The following is a 20,704-nucleotide window of genomic DNA, read 5'->3' on the forward strand; positions in this document are numbered from 1 at the left end:
ATAATATATATAAATTTTATATATATATATATTTACATATATATATGTAAATATATATATATTAGTTTCTGTTTTCCTGGAAAACTCTCGCTAATACATGGGCATTACCAATACGTAGACATTTTTAGCACTGTTCTCAAAATTTTTCAAAACTCAATCATACTTAAAATTCCTCCCATGGTACATAACAAATGGGTACTGTTAAGGAACCTATCACAATACTCATATGTGACTCCATAAGGATATTAGAATAAAAGCAAAACAAATCATCACTAAGATATATTGAGCAACGCCCAACAAAACCTAGTCAACTGATTGGTTATTTTACCATTTGATAAAATGCATAAATCTGTGACAGATTTTTTCAATAGGAACACTGCAAAACCTTACACAATGTAAGCATTAAATGACAAAGCTCTTACAGAAAAGTCAATACAACAATTAAAGCCAGTTATCTCACTAATAAACATGCGTCATATTTCTTTGATGGTATCATACCAAACTGAGGATTTTTGTGTCACTCAAGAAAAAGTATTTGATATATTTGTCTTCTGAATTCCCAAGAAAAAATTACTATATTTGTAATCAAATTTGTAAATTTGACTCTGGTAGAAATGCATTTTATATGTGTACAAATGTGTATGTATAAATATGTAATTTACAGCATCCTTTGAAGTTCCTACATTGATATTAGGTCAAATCAATATAACTCTTAGATATTTGTTTGATTTAATTCTGTTTGCTATCTTGTTTGTTCCTAAAATCTGGTCTTAACACAAAAGTTCTTGGTATGCTGTGTAAACACAAACAACTATTGCTGAAATTCTGATAGAACTCTGTTCTGACTGACAGAAACCAGCTTCAAGGTAGTTCAGCAGAGAATACAAAAGGAACAAAAGAGAGATTTTAGTTTCACATATAGTTTGTTTTGTATTTTTTTTTTAAAGATTTATTTATATATTTATTTCTCTCCCCTTCCTCCCCAAACCCGGTTGTCTGTTCACTGTGTCTATTCACTGCGTCTTCTTTGTCCACTTCTGTTGTTGTCAGCAGCACAGGAATCTGTGTTTCTTTTTGTTGCGTCGTCTTGTTGTGTCAGCTCTCCATGTGTGCGGCGCCATTCCTGGGCAGGCTGCACTTTCTTTCGCGCTGGGTGGCTCTCCCCACGGGGCACACTCCTTGTGCATGGGGCTCCCCTACGCGGAGGACACCCCTGCGTGGCACGGCGCTCCTTGCGCGCATCAGCACTGCACATGGGCCAGCTGCACACGGGTCAAGGAGGCCCTGGGTTTGAACCATGGACCTCCCATGTGGTAGATGAACGCCCTAACCACTGGGCCAAGTCCGCCACCTTCGGTGTTTTGTATTTTCGATGCTGGTTTTGTTTCATCCAAACTATAAAAGAAATGTAAAATGAGGTTCCATCTTTGTCCCTTACCACGTCATTTTCCAATTTTTAAAAATCACGTATTTTTAGGTAGGGCTCTGAAGTTCCCTTGATAATAAAGGCACTGAAAGAGGGACTGATTTGGGATGGCTTTCTAACAGTGGTGAAGCTTCCTGCAAGGTCTTAATGGCATTCCAGAACTTTCAGCCCTGTTAAGTATGAGAATATAAGGTGGCACGTCTGATTTTTCTAAAGTTGCATCAACACTCGTTAAACTTGAGACTTATAGTCAAATACACAAACAGTGGCTTGGTTTTAGGTATACCTAAACTTAATTTATGTCTTTATTCATGTATATATTCATCCAGTGTTCTCTCCATACACAAAGTAAGCCATGTGCTTTGCAAGACACTAGATATACAAAGACCAATAAACTTGTCCTCAAGGCACAAACAATTTTAAAATTAAAAGGAAAAGAAAAAACTCGAACCTGTATCTGAGAAAGAGATAAAAATTTAAAAAGAGGTCACCTATAAAGTATAACAATAGCTACCAAGGAATATTCCTCCAAAATTCTAAGTGCCAAAATCAATGGAGCAACTTGTAGAATGGCAAGAAGGAAAATTTGTGACCAACCCACAGTCTAGTAAGTCTCTGTGGTGGAAATCAGAAAATATATCCGCCCACCAATACTCCTTTGGAAGGAAAATTTATTTCTCAGAAAAAAGAATTTCAAGTAAACATTACTAAATAGGATTTTAAAAAATTAGCTCATATTAATAACAATTCTTGAGAAGTCAGTATATCCAAAGTTGGTCTTCTTATCCTTCACCTGACTTGGTTTCCATTTTTGCCTTCCTAACTGAGGGTGTTGCCCCAAAACCCCAAAATTCAAACCTAAAACCTGAGCATCATCCTTTACTCCCCGTTCTCCCTCAACCATTTACCCAATCAGTCACTCACCAAGTTCTGTTTTCCACCTCCTAAATATATCCCAATCCATCTCCTTCTTTCCATCCTTACTGTTGCTTTGTTCACTTAAGTCACTGCCATCTCTTACCTGGGTTTCTACAAGAACCTTCTAAAGGGTTTCTTTCCTTCCTCTCTTGTTTCTATTAAATCTATTCTCTGCAGGGAGACCAAGATAATTTTCCAAAATACAAATATGATTAGGCCATTTTCCTGCACTAATACCTTTCATACCCTGTTGTCCAAACTCCTTAATATCAAACACCCTTTCTAGTTTGATCCTTGATATCTATCCAGGCTGGTGTCTTTCTTGCCACTTTCTATATTCAGGCATGAACATTTACAATTCCCAAATACTGGGTGTTATGGATGAATCATGTCCCCCACAAAGACATGTTTAAATGCTAACCCCCGGCCCTGTGGAAGTGAACCCATTTGGTAACAGGATCTTTGACGATGGTGTTAGTTAAGGTGAAGCCATCCTGAATCATGGTGGGCCTTAATCCAATATGACTGGAGTCTTTATAAGCAGAGGATTTTTGGACACAGTGGGTAGCTGAGAGAAGGAGACAGATGGCCATGTAGACATAGAGGTAGAGTTATGGATTGCTGGCAAGCCACCACCAGAATGCCACAGACTTCTAAAAAACTATTATCCTGAGCAAACAGTGATTTTAGACTTTCAAACTCTAAAACTTTGAGTCAATAAATTCCTGTTGTTTAAAGCCAACCAGTCTATGGTCTGTGTTACAGCCCTGGCAAACTAATACACTGGGTTAGGTTCTTTCTCATTCTTAGGTCCTTGCATATTCTGTTTCTCTCTGACTGGGATGCTCTCATCTTCTATCTGCCTTTGCCTGGCCCATTCCTATTCTGAGTTTAGATATCATTTATACTTGTAAACCTTTCCTGACTCCTCACTCTATGAAATCCAATTGGGTTTCCCTTCTGGGTGTTCCAACAGAAACTTAATTTCCCTTATCACTGCATCTATTCCACTTTATTACAATAGACACTATGTCTACAAACAAAACCAGACTGTAAATCCTGTGAAGCTGTGGACCATACCTCAGGATGAAGACCTATTCAGAAGAGCTTTTATTATTAATAAATACTTTTAAAAGAATCAATAATTTGACCTAATAATTTAGAAAAGATAATAAAATAACAAGCCAAAGAAAATCAATAGGACTCAGCCAAGATAAAAGAAATTATTAAATTGGATAAAAGAAATTATTTCTCCTTGAGGAGAAACATGTAAACAATCAAATGACTAACCCTGAGGCAAATACAGTCAAGAGGAATATCACACATACAACAGAAAAAGGATATGAGAAAGGACAACAGATACCAAGGAAATTTTAAATTGTGCTTCTGACTTAGAACATCTTTTAAAAAGGTAATTTTCTTGGGCAAATATAAGTGACTGAGATTGGCTTCAGAATGAAGAAGTCTGAAAACTCTAAAAACTATGGAAGCAATTGAAAAAGTTCTCAAATAATTACCTCAGAAAAGGATATCAAGCTGAACAGCTTTATAGCTTTCCGAGTTTTCAAGGAGTGGATGATTTTCATTGGATGAATAGTTTCCTGGAACAGAACAAGATTTTTTAAAAAAACTAATTCATTTTATGGAGCTGAAATGACTCTGCATCAAAAAGCTGAAAAAATAACTCAGAATTAAATTGAAAAACAGTCTCATCTTTGAATATAGTTGCAAAAATCCTTAAAATAATCACAATCCCAATATAATTAACTCCTTACATAAATCATCCACCACATCCAAGTAGGGTTTATTCCTGGAATTCAAAAATGGCTTAATGAAATAAATATGTTAGCATATTATATGAATGGATCCAATGAGAAAAAAAAAATAAAGCTCATAAGATCATTTCTACAGATGCTTATTGATAATACATTCAACAAAATTCAACACTGTTCAAAATAAAAATGTGAAGAACACCAAAAAGCAAAGGACATTTGCTCAAATTGCTAATAAACATCTGATAGCTGAAGAGCAGCATTCACATTAAAATCAGAAACTAAGACTAGGAGGTCTACTATTGCCATCATTATTTATGGGAATACGCTGAATATCACTTTTGGTTTCTAACTGACTAAAATCTGCTATTATGGTTTTGCTTTGGGTTTTGGGTTTGGAAAACTAAAAAACCAAATGACTGCTATTTTTTAAAAAAATTTCTGGTATCCCTGAAATCATGCCTGACCAAGGATCATATGGCTTTATGGATTCTATCATATCTAATCAATGATGAGTGACAGTTAATATTGGGTTGAGTCCTCCAAAATTTTCACTTTTGTAGGTCAAAATGATAGACTATCAGCAATTTTATGGCTCAGTTTTATACAAATATTGAGAGAATATTTTGTTAAATGACTTTAGGGAGAACATTATATCTGTGGATAAGTAGGAATGTCTCATGCATGAGCAGCCAGAAATTGTTCCAGGGTGCTTGGAAAGGAGAGGTCTACACCTAAACTCAACTCCTCTTATCTGGGATGCTTGAGTGTTTTCTAGAACTCCACTACAAAGCTGGCACCTAAGGTGAGACTTCCTGGCACCTGAACCCCAAATATTTATCCCCATCATCCCTTACCCACAGTAAGCCACCAACCTTGTAACATGAGAGAGCAATAAGCCATCGGAGTCCTATACTTGAGGATAGTCCCAGGGTACATTTAGCTTTGACCAGGGCAAGCATGTCTGTCTTAGTTTCCTGCTATGGGGCTGCCATAGCAGGTAACAACTAACTGGGTGGCTTAAACCAACAGAAATTTATTCTCTTTCAGTTTAGGAGGCCAGAAGCCCAAAGCTGAGGTGTCAGCAGAGTTGGTTCCTTCTGAGTGCTCTTAAGGAGAAACTGTCCCATGCCTCTTTTTAGCTTCTGTGCTTGCACGTAATCTTTGGCCTTTCTTGACTTGTAGACATATTACTCCAACCTCTGCCTCTGCTTTCTGTCTTTTCACAGCCTTCTTCCTCTGTATCTCTGTGTTCCCTCCTCTACTTATCAGGGCACCAGCTATTGGATTGAGGGACCATGCTATATCCAGTATGTTATCATCTCGAGATTCTTAACTGATTACATCTGCAAAGAGTATATTTCCAAATAAGGCTATATTGTGAGCTTCCAGCTGAACATGGATTTGGGAGAGACACTATTCAACCCATTATAATGTGTCTCCCTAAAATATTAAGGGCATGGACATGGCGCTACTGACTTTCTCTCTGATTTAGCCTGAACTAAGTGATGTTGACTGGTGTTTGACTAAGTTTGTGACACAATATCCATTTAAACCAACAAACTTTAGTAAAAAAATTAACTAATAATATAAGAAAACTACTATGGATTAGATTATGTAATACAAGGAATCTTTGTAAAATTGGTATACTAATACTCATATCAATAAATAAATTCACCATTAAGATCTGTATTTAATTTTCAGCTACTTAACTTCACTTAAGCCATGAGTATTTCAGGAAAGTATCCTGCTTGGGAATTCTCCACATTTTGTGAAGACGAATTAAAAGCAGAATGTTAACACTACTACCTTAAATTTTTACAAGGAGATAAAATTCCAAAATCATGTAAAATAACAATCTTGACTGTGTATACTGATATAATGAAAAGTATAAAGAGTATGAAAAGTAAAGAAAGTACAAGCGAAAAATGAGGAATCAAAAACATATTTTGATGATGCTAATCTAACTTAAAAATAATAGACATAAGAAGAATGATAAAGGAAGATAATTCCTTAGGTCTCTGAGTCTTTACGGGCTAAAATTTAATTTAAAAATTTGTTGCAATGATTGTCACAGACAGACATTTTCGGGAGTTGACATGAAAGATTATTAAAATTTTCACAATTTATGAATCCAGGCACAAAGTTCCTTCTGTGTATACATATTACTAAAAAAAAAAAAATCTTCCTTAATTACACTATGCTGTGCATAATAGATTATTGAGATGATTAAATGCGCTATATCTATAATATATCAAAGGCATCAGGTATTGGGACATGCAAAACCACTAGAAGTCCTCTGAAGCTGGGCAGCATGGTAGGTTAATGCTGAATTAGCAAAGTTTCTCTTTTCATTGCTCAGTGAGAGACTTTGGTACACAAGCTATGAAGACAGAGAATCTGACTGAGGACATATTTATGGAATGGGAAATCAGTACAGATAATTTTTATCAACAAAGGACAAGCAAGATGAGGGCTGTGAATGACTTAATCATAAACTATTTCATTCATTCTCTTCAGTTGTGGTCTGGAATTTAATTATAATAGTGTGTTTTAACAGAATTACCTATCTTAAGAAAGATAAGGCTCATTTTTATTCTTCGGGAAAGGACAAACATGACCTTATAGGAGATTCTGGAGCTGGTTTCTCACATTTATTTTTTAAAAAGTGGGAAGATCATTAGTATATATAAAAGAGCTGCTTGAACAAAAGGAATCCTCAATACTGTGAGCTGCGGATAACTTAACAATAACAGCATCAGTCTAAGGATATACTAACCGTCATGGTTGTCTTCTGAAAATGTACTCTGTTGGAAACCAGCCTTGTCTGGGGCGCTCAGAGAAGCACACTGTTTCATGACCCAGGGTCCAATGGGTGTATGTTGGTACTGTCTGCTAGCAGGTTAACCAGTGAGCTAGTAACTATAAGTTCTGAAGAGGGCTCCAGCTCACCAGTAACTAATCTCACATTTGCTGCCACTTTAAACTATCAAGATGGAATTTTCTTTTTTTGCGGAGATGAGGCCTACCTTGCCTCCTCTTTGGACTGGCTTATTCTCACTAGCATACATCACCCCCTCTATCTATTATATTATGGTCTGAAAACATCGCTGTGCCACTTCCTATATTTTCTCACTGTATAATAATTAAAACGGCAGTTCCTCTTCTCATCCCTCTCCTAGCTGTCCTAGGCATAACCACCACCATGGGAGCTGGGGTTGGCAGATTATACCGAACCCAGCAGGTCTACCATGGTCCCTCCCTTGAGTTAACTGACAGCATAGAAGAAACTAGCAGTGCCTCAGAAGCCTTTAGATAGCAAATAGACTCCCTTCCTGCTGGGGTGCTGCAAAATCACAGAGCCCTAAACATGCTAACAGCAGCACAGGGAGGAGCCTGTCTATTTCACAAGAAAGAATGCTATTTCTATGTAAATCACTCTGGAAAAGTCCTAGACAGCATTTGAAAGCTGCAAGATGAAGCCCATCAACTTCAGGGGGATACACTCTCTGGAGGCACCTGGCCTTTCTCACACTCATGGTCCAGTATGTCATGGCTGGTCCCATTTTTGGGTCCTGCTTACCACCATCTTCTTTATCCTTTTAGTGGGACTGTGTATCCTCAAAATTCTAACTCAGTTTATTTCTTCCAGAATCAATGCCTTCCAGAACAAGGTAACAGTCATGCAGGGATATCATCCAGTTCCAACCACAGTACCAGATCTGTCTTTCCTTGGCCTCAACAGAATAGCCAGAGGGTTTTATACCCTGTCAGGCAGGGATTATTGCCTTACCCAGCAGGAAGCAGCTACAGAAGAATGACCATTGCCCTTCAGCACCCCCTTAAGAATAAAGGTGTAAACTCTCTGAGGGGGGCGTTGAGGCAGGTTAATATAGGGAAAAGAGGAAAGATGAGTCACAGCTGGGACCCAGCAGAGAACATGGCATGAGATCCCACCCAGAAACCCTGTGAGGGAAGGCTGCTACTAAGAACAAAGCTGGAAAGACGCCACGAGGCCCCATTTGGAACTTCTCTGGGGTCATGGGGAAGCCTCTGAGAACTCCAAACAAAAGGCCTCATCACTGGTCCTTGACAGCTAACAGGCGGGGATCGAAAGGGAACCAATCAGAACAGCAAGCAGCTGGGCCCCTCTCTAACACTAGGAAAGAGAAGGAGTGAGACCGGCTTTACTAAAGGCAGCCCCTTAACCCCAGGTGCTCCTTTTTGCCTGGAGAGAGCCCAAATCCATGTCTGGGTGTGTGCTTTTTTGTCTCATTTCTCTCAATAAACTTTTTATTGGCCTAAAAAAATAAATAAAGTTGCTCACTCTTTCAGTTATGAAACTATATTATGAAGTATGAAAAGACAGATCTGAAACAAAATTGATTATCAGAAATCACAAACCTGTGGTGAAGGGATAGAGTATGTGACAAATATCAAGTTGACTCTTTGGGGAAAAACAAGTAAAGAACTTCATCTCTCTCATATATCAGGAAATGAATTAATATTTTAAAAAAGCTTACAACAGTGCCTGGCACACTCTGTATAAATGTTTATTAAACATATGAAACAAGAAAGATACCATGATAAATCAATAGGTAAATGTTTAACTGCTTTGGGGAAAGGCAGGGCACATCTACACAAAAACATAAAATGACTATATTTAGCTGCATTTTGTCTAATGCCAGAAACAAAATACAAAGCAAACAACAATCTGAATAAAACAATTCTTAGCAAACATGGTAGACAAATATACAAAGGACTCTCAAAAATAACAAGAAAACCAGTAACAACTCTTGGTAAGTAAGATATATGAGCAAACAGGTCACAAAAGAAATATGAAATTCTGATAAACATGAAAAAAATATACAGTGTAATTTAAATTTTTAAAAATTGGTAAAGACTTCAAATAATTTCAACATTTTAGAATGTTGTTAAAATATTTTTATCAAAGTAAAAGTGTTCATGGTTAAAAGGATCTTAGAATGAAAATCAATAGTCTTCTAGCTTCTTCCCCTCTCCCTATCCCAAGTTCCACTTCCTGAAAGCAAACACAGATCTCTCTAGTTGTCATTTCTTATATTTATCTTCACGTTGGTAAATAATAAGCTTAAATTCATTTCTTATTTTATCAATTGTATACCTTAGTTATCGATCTCTGCAGTAACAAATGAAATTTCACCTGTCTTATAACATATCCTCCTCTCATTTCCCATCCTACCTAGGCAATTATATCACTATTTTAAGTTAAATCATTACATTACTATGACCATGTAACTACTGTTCACTGCAAAGCCAGGCAATGTTTTATGATTAAATTTCTTTTACAGGGGAGAGGATGTGGCTTAAGAGGTTGAGTGCTTGCTTCCCTCATGGGAGATCCCAGGTTTGGTTCCTGGTGCCTCCTAAAAACAAACAACAAGCAAACAAATGAAAAAACCAATGCAGGGGAGCCAATGTGGTTTAGTGGTTGAGCACCGGCTTCCCATATACAAGGTCCTGGCTTCAATTCCTGGCCCTGGTACCTCAAACAAACAAACAAAAATTCTTTACAGTCTTTTGCACAATTCCCTGGAGTTTTCATTGCCTTTATTTTTTTATAGCACTAACTGCTTTTGTCATTTTGCAAAGTGTTTTTCAAACTATTATATCAAGTATGCTAACAAATCCTCTCCCGGATTTAGAGTGCCCTCTGAGAATCCTAGGTCATTCTGCTCCAACCTGGGGTGGTTGCTCTGCAAAGATTTGTTTAAATGATTTATATACAGAAAGGGTGTGGTGATAGATATTCATACATGGCTGGTGGACTGTAAATTGTTACAACCACTCTAGAAATTAATTTTTCAATATGTGTCAAAGCTATAAACATTCAAAGACTTTGACCCTATATTCTACTTGTAAGAAAATAATCACAGCTTTCACACAGATTTATAGGCAAGGATGATTGCTGCAATGGTATTTAAGTGAAAACTTGGAAGCAACTTAAGTATCCATTTATTTGTGAGTTCTTAACAGATTATAAAGTACTCTGGATCCACCAAAACTCATTAGTGTAGCACTTTTTGAAATGTACTTTGAGGAAACACCAGAGAGAGAAAAGTAGTTATCTTCAGGCAGATAAACCTGAGGTATAATGAGAGAACTACTTGATTGCCAACCAGAACAGCCATGTTATACACCTTGAGAAAAACTGGAGAAAGCAAACAAACTCTGGTTTCAAAATGATCTGCAAATCAAAAGATGAAATATGAACACAGAGAAATCCCAAGTGTCGAATGGCTATCAAGTGGTAGCTCAGGGGCAACCATATGTAAGTATACCCCAGATAAGTAGCAGGAGTTTTTTTTTTCAATTTAATGATGGTAATGACTCTTCCAAGCAATGAGAAATAGAACAGGTATGAATGAAGGGATATTAGGATGCAGGCAGGTTTTGAAACTGATGAGGGGAAGTGGTGTTATTGGAGAAAGGCTAAAAATGCACAGGGGAGCCATAATGGTTTGCCCTCATGCTAAAGGATTGAGGAAAGGATGCATGGGAGGTGAGTAGATGTACCCTGAGACAATTACAAGGGAAGCTATGTCATCAGGGGAAATCCAGGTTTCAACTGGGATAAAGCAGTGGTAGGTATAATCAAGAAGTTCCCAAAGCTTTTTGGCAGCAAAGCACGGCTTCCAGCAACGTAATGGTTAGGGTTAAGGAAGGGTCAGAAAGGAAAGGGAAAGATGTGCCAGAGAAAGGTCAGGCTGATCTGAATGAAACAGAGAATATAGAAGAGGGTGGGCTGACAGAATTTCCCCTTAGGAATCCTGAGGATGAGAAATTCTGAGACTTGAGGGGCAGAGAGCACATCAACAGAACCAACAGAGAATTACAGGGTTACAACTACAACTCTGGAAAGGACTTGTAAAAATGTCTACACAAACTATTATTCCAATTATCTTGGGTCCACATAATTGCCTTAGGCCTATCAGGATTTTGAAGGCTGACTTCATGCACAAATATTTCGGGGGAAACCCTATGGCTAGGTCATTTGAATAATTATTTTGCAAGAGAATGATGGGGTAGGGAGGAGGGATTTTGGATTATTTGCTTATCAAAACAAAAAGCAGGGAAACGGACTTGGCCCAGTGGTTAGGGCGTCCGTCTACCACATGGGAGGTCCGCGGTTCAAATCCCGGGCCTCCTTGACCCGTGTGGAGCTGGCCCATGCGCAGTGCTGATGCGCACAAGGAGTGCCGTGCCACGCAGGGGTGTCCTCCACGTAGGGGAGCCCCACGCGCAAGGAGTGCGCCCGTGAGGAAAGCCGCCCAGCGCGAAAGAAAGTGCAGCCTGCCCAGGAATGGCGCCGCCCACACTTCCCGTGCCCGCTGACGACAACAGAAGCGGACAAAGAAACAAGATGCAGCAAAAAGACACAGAGAACAGACAACCGGGGGAGGGGAGGGGAATTAAATAAATAAAAATAAATCTTTAAAAAAAAAACAAAAAAAAAAAACAAAAAGCACAGATGAGAGAAGTTTCAGGTGTTTCAATAAAAGATGGGAAATTATGTATTGATTCAAGATAGCTGGGACAGGTTGTGTGCCCAGGAGAGAAAAAGCTCCTTGAACGGACCGGGTGAAATCCTGGCCAGTCTTTCAATCAGGGTGAATCAAGGTGTGGATCTAGTTCCCCAGCAGTATGGACTTTGCTCCGTTGCTGAGCCAAAATCTTCCAGAAATGGCTCTGATTTTGGCCTAAAGGAAGTAGTAAAAGTAAATTAGTAAAGAAAAACCAAAGGAGGGAGCAGAAAGGATTTATACTTTCAAAACAGAAGTCGCAAATGTTTCTACTAATCGCTGAAGGTGTTTTGCTCTCTCACTTCCCCAAATGTTTATTTTTAACTGGAGGGCATAATTCAAAAGTGGGTGAGGTTGCGAGAGGTGTGTGTGTTCATAAGTGCTTTCTTTTTTTTTTTTTTTTTGTTTAAGATTTAGTTAGCTTTAATTTCTTTCTTTCCCCTTCCCCCACCCCCAGTTGTCTGTTCTCTGTGTCCATTCGCTGTGTGTTCTTCTGTGTCCACTTGTATCCTTGTCAGCGGCACCAGGAATCTGTGTCTCTTTTTTTGTTGCGTCATCTTGCTGCATCAGTTCTCCATGTGTGCAGTGCCACTCCTGGGCAGACTGCACATTTTTCACACGGGGCGGCTCTCCTTAGGGGGTGCACTCCTTGTGCATGGGGCTCCCCTATGCACGGGGACACCCCTGCATGGCAGGGCACTCCTCGCGCGCATCAGCACTGCACATGGGCCAACTCACCACACGGGTCAGGAGGCCCTGGGTTTGAACCCTTGACCTCCCACGTGGTAGGCAGATGCTCTATCAGTTGAGCCAAATCCGCTTCCCTCACATGTGCTTTCTTATTTCTGGGCAGCCATAAGGAGTCAATGTGCAGGCCATGCAATTGGTTTAGAGCAGACCATGCAATTGTGAAGAAGAAAGTCCTAACATCTTATAATCATTTGCATTTTTAATGTTTCATTGGTCCAGATTTTGAGAAATGGTCCGTTTAGATAACTGTGAACATACTTCATATGCCAAGAGAGAAGATTCAGAGAGAATAAAGCAATCTTAAGCTCTTGGCCTCATAACAGATTTCTAAGAATTTCTGACTTTTACCTGCTAAATATGCAATTCTATTTTTTTTTTTTGAAATCTAGGATACATAATTTGTCTGGCCTTTGAAAGAAATCTTATTCTGTAGCATATAACAAACATCTCTACCAAAACCAGTGCAAGCAATTTCCTTTAAGAGTTGACAGAAAAAGAACCTGTGAATCTGAAGGATGCGCATGTGCAAATTATTGGCGGAGGACCAGAACATGCCCAAATTTCCCTTGTTGCTCCTGCCCGGACCCAGGGTGCATTCACACAGCAAGCTCATTCTTCACTCCTGTGACACTGTCCAGCCAACTGCCCAGGGTTTGGAGGGAGATTTCTATCTTCCTAATATTCCTTTCTTGACTTCCATCATCACGTTTCTCACGGGAAAAATCTCCCATCACCATAAATCAACTTGGCTGTTACTGATGCTTTGGCCCAAAGACACAGAAACATTATGAGATCCTGGAAGAGAGGGTTAAATGGATTATTCTGGACAACTTTCATGACAGTTACACTCACATTTCTCTGCTGTGTTTTTTCTTTTCTGAGGGGTTTCTTTATTTCAATTTAACCATTTTCTCTATTTTTCGACTCCTTGATAAAAAAAAAAGAAAAGCACAATGTTTTTCTTAGAAATTGCCTTTGCATTTCTTAGAAATTATGTCTCAATTTTCTTGATTTCTAAAAGCAAATAGAAGGGGAAGTGATTGTAAAGGTCTAATATTTCCTGAAACTTAAGTTTGAGCTCATGGAACTATTTTTCTTTTGAACCTCATTGAAATAGTGTTATTTTTATACTATGAAACAAAATTTCATTTTACCCACAGATCCTATGTAACTATTTCTACCTGTAATATTCAAAGGTTTCTAATGAGTAAAGAAAAATGTGTAATTCCTAACATAAAATTAAGATGCATGGAAGCTTTAATAATAGTGCTAATACACTGATCTGATGGCTGGGTCATTGCACACTGTCAGGATTCCAATGACGCAAGGGACAGAGGAAACCCAGGCACTAAAAGTAGTATTCTTAGGAACATGGGTTCAAGGTTAGAAGCACAAGATTTAGAGCAAGAGCAACCTGGGCTTGAATCCATAGACTCAATACCTGCATAAACTTTATAAAGTTTCTTATCCACACTGAGTTTCAGTGTGTATAAGCAAGGACGGGAGTGTGAACAGTGGGCTTCATGTAATGGTCCCAAGGGAGAGGATAATGGTTTTTCCAATAAAGAGGGAGGAATATATAAAAGGGGGTATTATCTGAATTTTTGTTTAGGTTCAGTGGGCAGGGTGGGAGATAAATCACTGAAGAGAGAGTGTTCTAGATATAAGGCATGACACTGCGGAGTATTCAGATATGGGGACTAAACAGAAAATGGGGAGAACTAGGGAACATGAGCTAGGGAGAAGGAGGGGATGAAGAAAGTAAAAGATTGACTAAGAATTTTCTCTAACCACTAGTTAACATTAAAACATATTTTTACTGGAAGTCGATATCATAGAGCACTTGATTTCTTAACTGGGGATTTCCTTTATGAACCATATTCTCAACTTTACTCCCTCTCTATTCCATTTATTTGAAAAGACAAGCCCAAAACATAGAAAACAAGGAGAGGATAAAGGGTAAAACCATTTCACCTGCTTAGAGATGTGATAGGACTGCAGAGATAAACATGAGATGTGGCAGGCTTTTGGATCCCTACAGCAATGGGAAGAATTGTTAGGTCTGAACAGGTTATAGGAAGCTTTGTACCAGACCATGTCCAATGTCAAGCAAGGTGCCCAATGTATTAATTAATGAATTTGTTGAGTGAATATAAATAAGAATCTACCCTTTTTGTTGCAATATCCCTTTAGATGACAATGATCTTTTGGTTATATTTGTTGTCTGTCCCCATGGTAACAGCTTATATATATTTTTAAAGGTCCTAAATGACTAAGTTAGGAGGAGAAGAGAAAATGAGATGGAGAAATACAGGGCAAAGTGGATGGGGAAGAAAAATGAAAGTCTATGTATAAAATGCAGCAAACATGGTACAAGGCCAATAGGATAGAAGGCTGAAGCCTCACCCCTTTTCCAGTGACTCAATGGCTAGTCACTATATGGCAGTCTTTTTCCCTAGAGAATTAACTAGTATTTGAAGAGGAGGTGAAAATCAGGGCCACCAACTGTTTCAGAAATGGGGCAATGGGTAGGAGGAGGAGGGATAAGGAGAAGCTGGAATTTGGGTCTTGGTTGGGGAAATAAGGAGACCACAGGAAGAGCTGGGGCAGGGGAAACTAACCATGTGACTATCTACAGGCACAATAAGCTAAGATCAAGCATCAAGAAAGAAGCTAATATTACAAAGTCTCGTACTCTGTGGAATGAGAATCAAAGATAGCCTTGAAACGGAAGAGAAGGGAGAAGATGTCCCAAAAGCTTAGGGGCAGTCAATGGAGTTTTGGGGAACCGGGAGAGGGTGTGGAGGAAACCAACAGGGAAGAATACAATGGGAGTGGTGTTATTCGGGTTGTTAGTAAATGCCCTGAATCACTCATTTATTTAATGGGGATATAGGCTTGAAAGACACAACCCAGCTCCCAAGGCTCTTCCAGTCCAGTGATAAATACTGACAAATCAGTTGTGATTACAATACTGTGTGGGAACACACTGTGTGCAATGGAAGCACAGAGGAGGAACTCCTTGGCTTCTGCTGGGGGTGGGGAATGCGGGCAGAGGATGGCTCCCAGAAAAGGTGATGCCCAAGCCAAGTCCTAAAGTGGGAGTCAGACAAATAGAGGGAACAGTGGAGGTGCATTTCAGGCATATGCAAAGTGTGTGCAATGGGAGAGCATGACTCAGGGAACTACGGTACTGACGTCCAGAGTATAGAACAGTATTTATTAAACCAGGTCTTTTCTCAGTGGTGGGAAGGGAGAGCAAAGGAAGAGACCACAATGTCTCTCTTGGAACTTAAAAATGTCATGTCTTCATTTTTATATCAAATTAATATGTGCATATTATAAATCACCTGGATAATTTGCATATATTAGATAATACAACAAAGATCATTTAAAGCAACACCAAATTCAACAATATTTTATTTTTTCATTTCATTTTTTTCATTTCTTTCCCCTTCCCCAACCCCCCACCCCCCACCCCAGTTGTCAGTTCTCTGTGTCCATTTGCTGCATATTATTCTTTTTGTCCGCTTCTGTTGTTGTCAGCGGCACAGGAATCTGTGTTTTCTTTTTGTTGCGTCATCTTGTTGCTTCAACTCTCCGTGTGTGTGGTGCCATTTCTGGGCAGGCTGCACATTTTTTCGTGCTGGGTGGCTCTCCTTATGGGGCACACTCCTTGCGCGTGGGGTTCCCCTATGTGGGGGGCACCCCTGCGTGGCACGGTACTCCTTGCGCGCATCAGCGCTGCACATGGGCCAGCTCCACACAGGTCAAGGAGGCCCGGGTTTTGAACCTTGGACCTCCCATATGGTAGACAGACGCCCTATCCACTGGGCCAAGTCCACTTCCCATTCAACAATATATTTTAAATACTTAGAGATGCAGCTAGAGCAGGCTGGGCCATATGTTTTTTAAGTTGTAGCTTACATGCAAAGTTCCTGGTTCTGATTCAGGGTTCTCTTCAGGGCTCTGAAAATTTCAGAGGCCTGAACAAACACTCCAATTCATCACTCTTTAGTTGCATCTTATGGTTCAAGTGAGGCTCTTGTATTACCCTTTAATTTCAATAAAAGTGCCCTTGCCATGAAGGAGAGGAAAATGTCTCAAAGGTGGAAAATGGAATTAAAAAGAGCTGTCAACCTTAATGGGAAGTGTAAGGTAGTCATACAATAAAAACACAGTCTCTGTTAAAGAATACCTCTGGGGAGGGTGATAACCAATTGTTACACTTTTTAAAAATAGAGAGCAGAGTTTTTTCTTATGCATGTATTGTATTTGGATGAAATTTCAGCTGTTACTCTACTTGGTCTTCACTGTTGGAAAAAAAAAAAACCTGCTCTTAGTCACAGAAGCCAGAAGGTGGAAGCAACCCAAATGTCCAATGGCAAATGAATGGATAAACAAAATGTGGTATAGCCATACAATGGAATATTACTCACTCTTAAAAAAAGAATGAAGATCTGATACATTCTACTACATGGGTGAACCTTGATGATGTCATGTAGAGTCTTCAACACATTGGGTCATACACAAAGGTGCAGCTATTATATGATTCTGATGATAGGAAATAGCTAGAATATGCAAGTTCACTGAGACAGAAAGAGTAAAGTTTACAAGGGATGGGGGTGGGGAAGTGAGGAGTTAATGTATATTGGGTGCAGGGTTTCTGTTTGAGGTGATGAGAGTTCTGGTAATAAATGGTGAGAATGTAATTAATACCACTGAAAGGTTTACTTGAGTGTGGTTGAGATGGGAAAGTTTATGCTGTATATGTTTCTACAATTTGAAAAAAAAAGTGAAAGACTAAAGAGACAGTGACAATTAAACGCAATACATGATCCTGGTCAGAATGTAATAACAGAAGAGAAAACGCCCAAGAGGGCATTATTGGGACATATAAAAAATTGTAATATAGACTGTGAGCTTTATATCAAGGTTAAATTTCTTGAACTTGATAGCTGCACATAAGGTGGTTACATAAGTGAATGTCCTTGTTTTTAGGAAATGTACATGAAAATAGAAAGTGTTCTAGGAGCACTATGTTTACAACCTACTTTCAAAGGTTTAGAAAATATAGACAGAAAAATGATACAGCAGATGTGGCAAAATGTTAAAATTGGTGATATGGGTATTAGGGTGGGGATATGTTAGAGTTCTCTCTATGGATTTTATATTATTTTGTAAAAACTTTAAGTTTGATTGTATTTCAAATTAAAAAGTTTTTTTTTTTTTAAAAAAAAACAGCTTTTAGCAGATATTTGGTGCATTTTCACCATGATTGAAAGAACTGTCCTTGGCCCAGTGAATTGTAAATATGTATATTGTACCTTACAAGACTTAGTAGGCTAGTTAAAATTTGAGTTTGAGATGCAGCTAAGTCTAATGGATTTCATTTAGATATAAAGTACTAAAATTTGAAGAAGTATGAAGCAATGAGCCATTTAGGACCTTCTCAATAAAATGTTATGACTTCTTGGCAGAATGGAAAGGGAATGAATAACAATAAGATTAAATTGTTTGAATATTAGTACATTGCCTTGTGATGTAATAGAAATATGTCAGGTATATTTTAATATACGATGAAGAGTCCTCAATAAAAGAGTATAGATACTTGACTGATAAAAGATACTTTAATTTAAAAATGTTTGTTTCTTACAGTCCAAGTTCTTATTTCTTGTGTTTCTTCTCCATTAGAATTTAAAGACAATTGCCATTATCTAGAACACTGCCTGGTCCATATTAGGCTCTCAGTAAGTTATTTCCAGAATGGGCTAAAATCATTTACACCTCTACAATGGTCCAGGCACTGTGCCTGGTGCTTTAAAATCTTGTCTCATTTAATTTTCATCATACCTAGTCAGGTATCCCATTGACCCTGGAGGAACTGCGGCTCAGAGAGGCTAACGGCCTGAGAACAAATAGCTAGTAAGTGTCCAGCTGGGAGACTATTCAGGCCCTCTAAACCACACTCAACAGCCTGCTTAGCTTGGACTTAAGGTATAGTTCTGGTTCTTTTGTGAGAGGACTTTTGTGTCTGCCATGACACATCCTCAAAGATCCAGGATATGAACTAAATTAGTTACTAATCTATCATATTTCCTTCCAGATCTAAACTTTTAGTGATAAAGTAGGACACCATGAAATACTCTCCCAAAACTTCTCTCCCAAGAGTACCTCCAGTGGCATTAATGGGGTCTCCTAAAAGCCTCTTGTTCCTTAATCAGCCGTAGGCCCTGGAGTCCCTCACCAGGATGCTTGCTGTTAGCAGCTCCACTCATTCCCTCACTCGCCTGCTTCCTAAGGAATCACAAGAGCAAGTGAGTCATTTTTGACTCTGAAGCCACTTTTCACTCAGGAGGCAGGACAGGGATGGGGCAAAAGTCTTGGCATACATTCCTGCAGGGAGAGACTTGGCCTGGTTGCATGTATTTCTTTTGGTATAGAATCCTGATTGAAACAGACATCTTACACTTGACACAGCAGGTTTCCAGTTTGGTTTTTTTGTTCATTTATTTGTTTGTTTGTTTTCTATGCACTGAATGTAAAATTTACTTTTATCCCAACCTTTGGACTTGAACATGAAGATGATAACCCATCATAGAAATATAAAATTGCCCACTTCCTTCACAACAGGATGTAGGGCAAACATTTTCAGGTAGGACAAATGAAATTTTTAGAAAAGTTATAAGGGACAGATAAAAGGCAGAATTTTTGCATCTTCCTTCTTAGTGGTTAAAATGCAAAATGAGGATGGGGCTTGAATGAGAGGTGTTTAGATTGTGTTCACATGTGTCTGTGTGTTTGTGTTTAATATGTATATAATGAAAAAAATAAGAATCTTAACAAACAAGGAGATTTATTATTTACAAAAAGATGTTGAAAGTTTCAGGGCAATTTCCTGGAAGGAGAATTTTTATCCAGCAGACATTTTCCACTGGGAAAAAGAGAAGGGAGCAATGTGACAGCACATGCAATGTGCTAGGAACTCTATGTATGTTATTCAATTTCTATTTAAAAATGTTTTACTGAGTAACTTCTAAAAGTAGGTTACTGTGCAGAAGCTGGGAAAGCAAAGATGAATAACGTGCATTCCTTTACGCCAAGGAATTTACAGTCTAGGAGGTGAGGTTGTTCAACAACTGGTGATTATATTCTAGTGTAATCATAGTTATGCAAGAAGCCTGCACGAACTTATTATATAGGAGCAATAAGGAGGGGCACCTACATTTAATCTTAGTCAAAGAATGACAAGCCTTAGTACTGACAGGCTTGGAAAATATGTAAGTGGAGGGGTTTTAGGGAAGACTTCAAGGAGGTAACATTGTCACTGGATCTTTTTTTTTTTTTAAGAATTATTTATTGATTTCTCCTCCTCCCTCCATTGCCTGCTCTCTGTGTCCATTTGCTGTGTGTTCTGTGTCTGCTTGTATTCTCATTCCGCAACTCTGGGAGCCAATCCTGGGACCTTCCAGAGTGGGAGAGGGGCGATCATTTTCTTGCGCCACCTCAGCTACGTCTCTTATTGTCTCTCCTGTGTGTCTCTTTTTGTTGTGTCATCTTGCTGCGTCTGCTCTCCATGTGGGCCAGCACTCCTGCATGGGGCAGTACTCCGTGTGGGCCAGCTCAACATACACGTCAGCTGCCTTCACCAGAAGGCCGTGGGTACTGAACCCTGGACTTCCTATATGGTAGACAGGAGACCAATTGCTTGAGCCACATTCACTTTCCTGTCACTGGACCCTGACACATCACTGCAGAGGCATTGGGGACAGCTTCATTGTAGGAAGAGGGAAAAACATGGGGAAGCCCCTATAGGCATGCGAGAGCTTAACAGTTTCAAGGACACTGCTCAAATATATATGGTTGGGCTGCCAGCAGTTGTAAAGAGTTTACATTCATCTTGATGATTGTGGGAGATCAGTGAAGGTTTTAGAGAGGTAGAAGAAACAATTAGTTTTGCATTTTGTAAATACAAATCTGTCAGCATTATGAGGAAAGGCATATGCTTATTTTTCTTTTTTTCTTGCTTTTATTTATCTGGAATGATGAGGAAAGAGGGACAGGAAATTCCAAGGATGTCAAGGATGACTTGCAGATTTCTAGTTTGGGCAACTAAGTGGATGATGATAATACAATAGAACATTTATTGAGAACTAACTATGTTCCAGATACTGTCCTACAGGCTCCACTCATTTAATAGTTAAAATATAATATTGTAAGCCAAATTATCTTCACTATTTTATTGATGAGGAAATGGAAACATAAAAAGGATAGGT

The 20,704-nt window shown here is 38.9% G+C and overlaps 1 long non-coding RNA gene across 1 annotated transcript in view; it reads right to left on the reverse strand.

Annotated features, from left to right (window-relative positions):
- Positions 1 to 987: 987 nt before the first annotated feature.
- LOC139437299 (uncharacterized) overlaps positions 988 to 20,704 on the reverse strand; it is a 60,365-nt gene continuing 40,648 nt past the window's right edge. The window contains exons 2-3 of the long non-coding RNA XR_011647038.1: positions 3,862 to 3,945; positions 988 to 1,395 (exon numbers count right to left, since the gene is read on the reverse strand). This is a non-coding gene — a long non-coding RNA (uncharacterized lncRNA). The remainder of the gene's footprint in view (positions 1,396 to 3,861; positions 3,946 to 20,704) is intronic.

Source organism: Dasypus novemcinctus, chromosome 22, assembly GCF_030445035.2.
Source record: "Dasypus novemcinctus isolate mDasNov1 chromosome 22, mDasNov1.1.hap2, whole genome shotgun sequence".
NCBI lineage: Eukaryota > Metazoa > Chordata > Mammalia > Cingulata > Dasypodidae > Dasypus > Dasypus novemcinctus.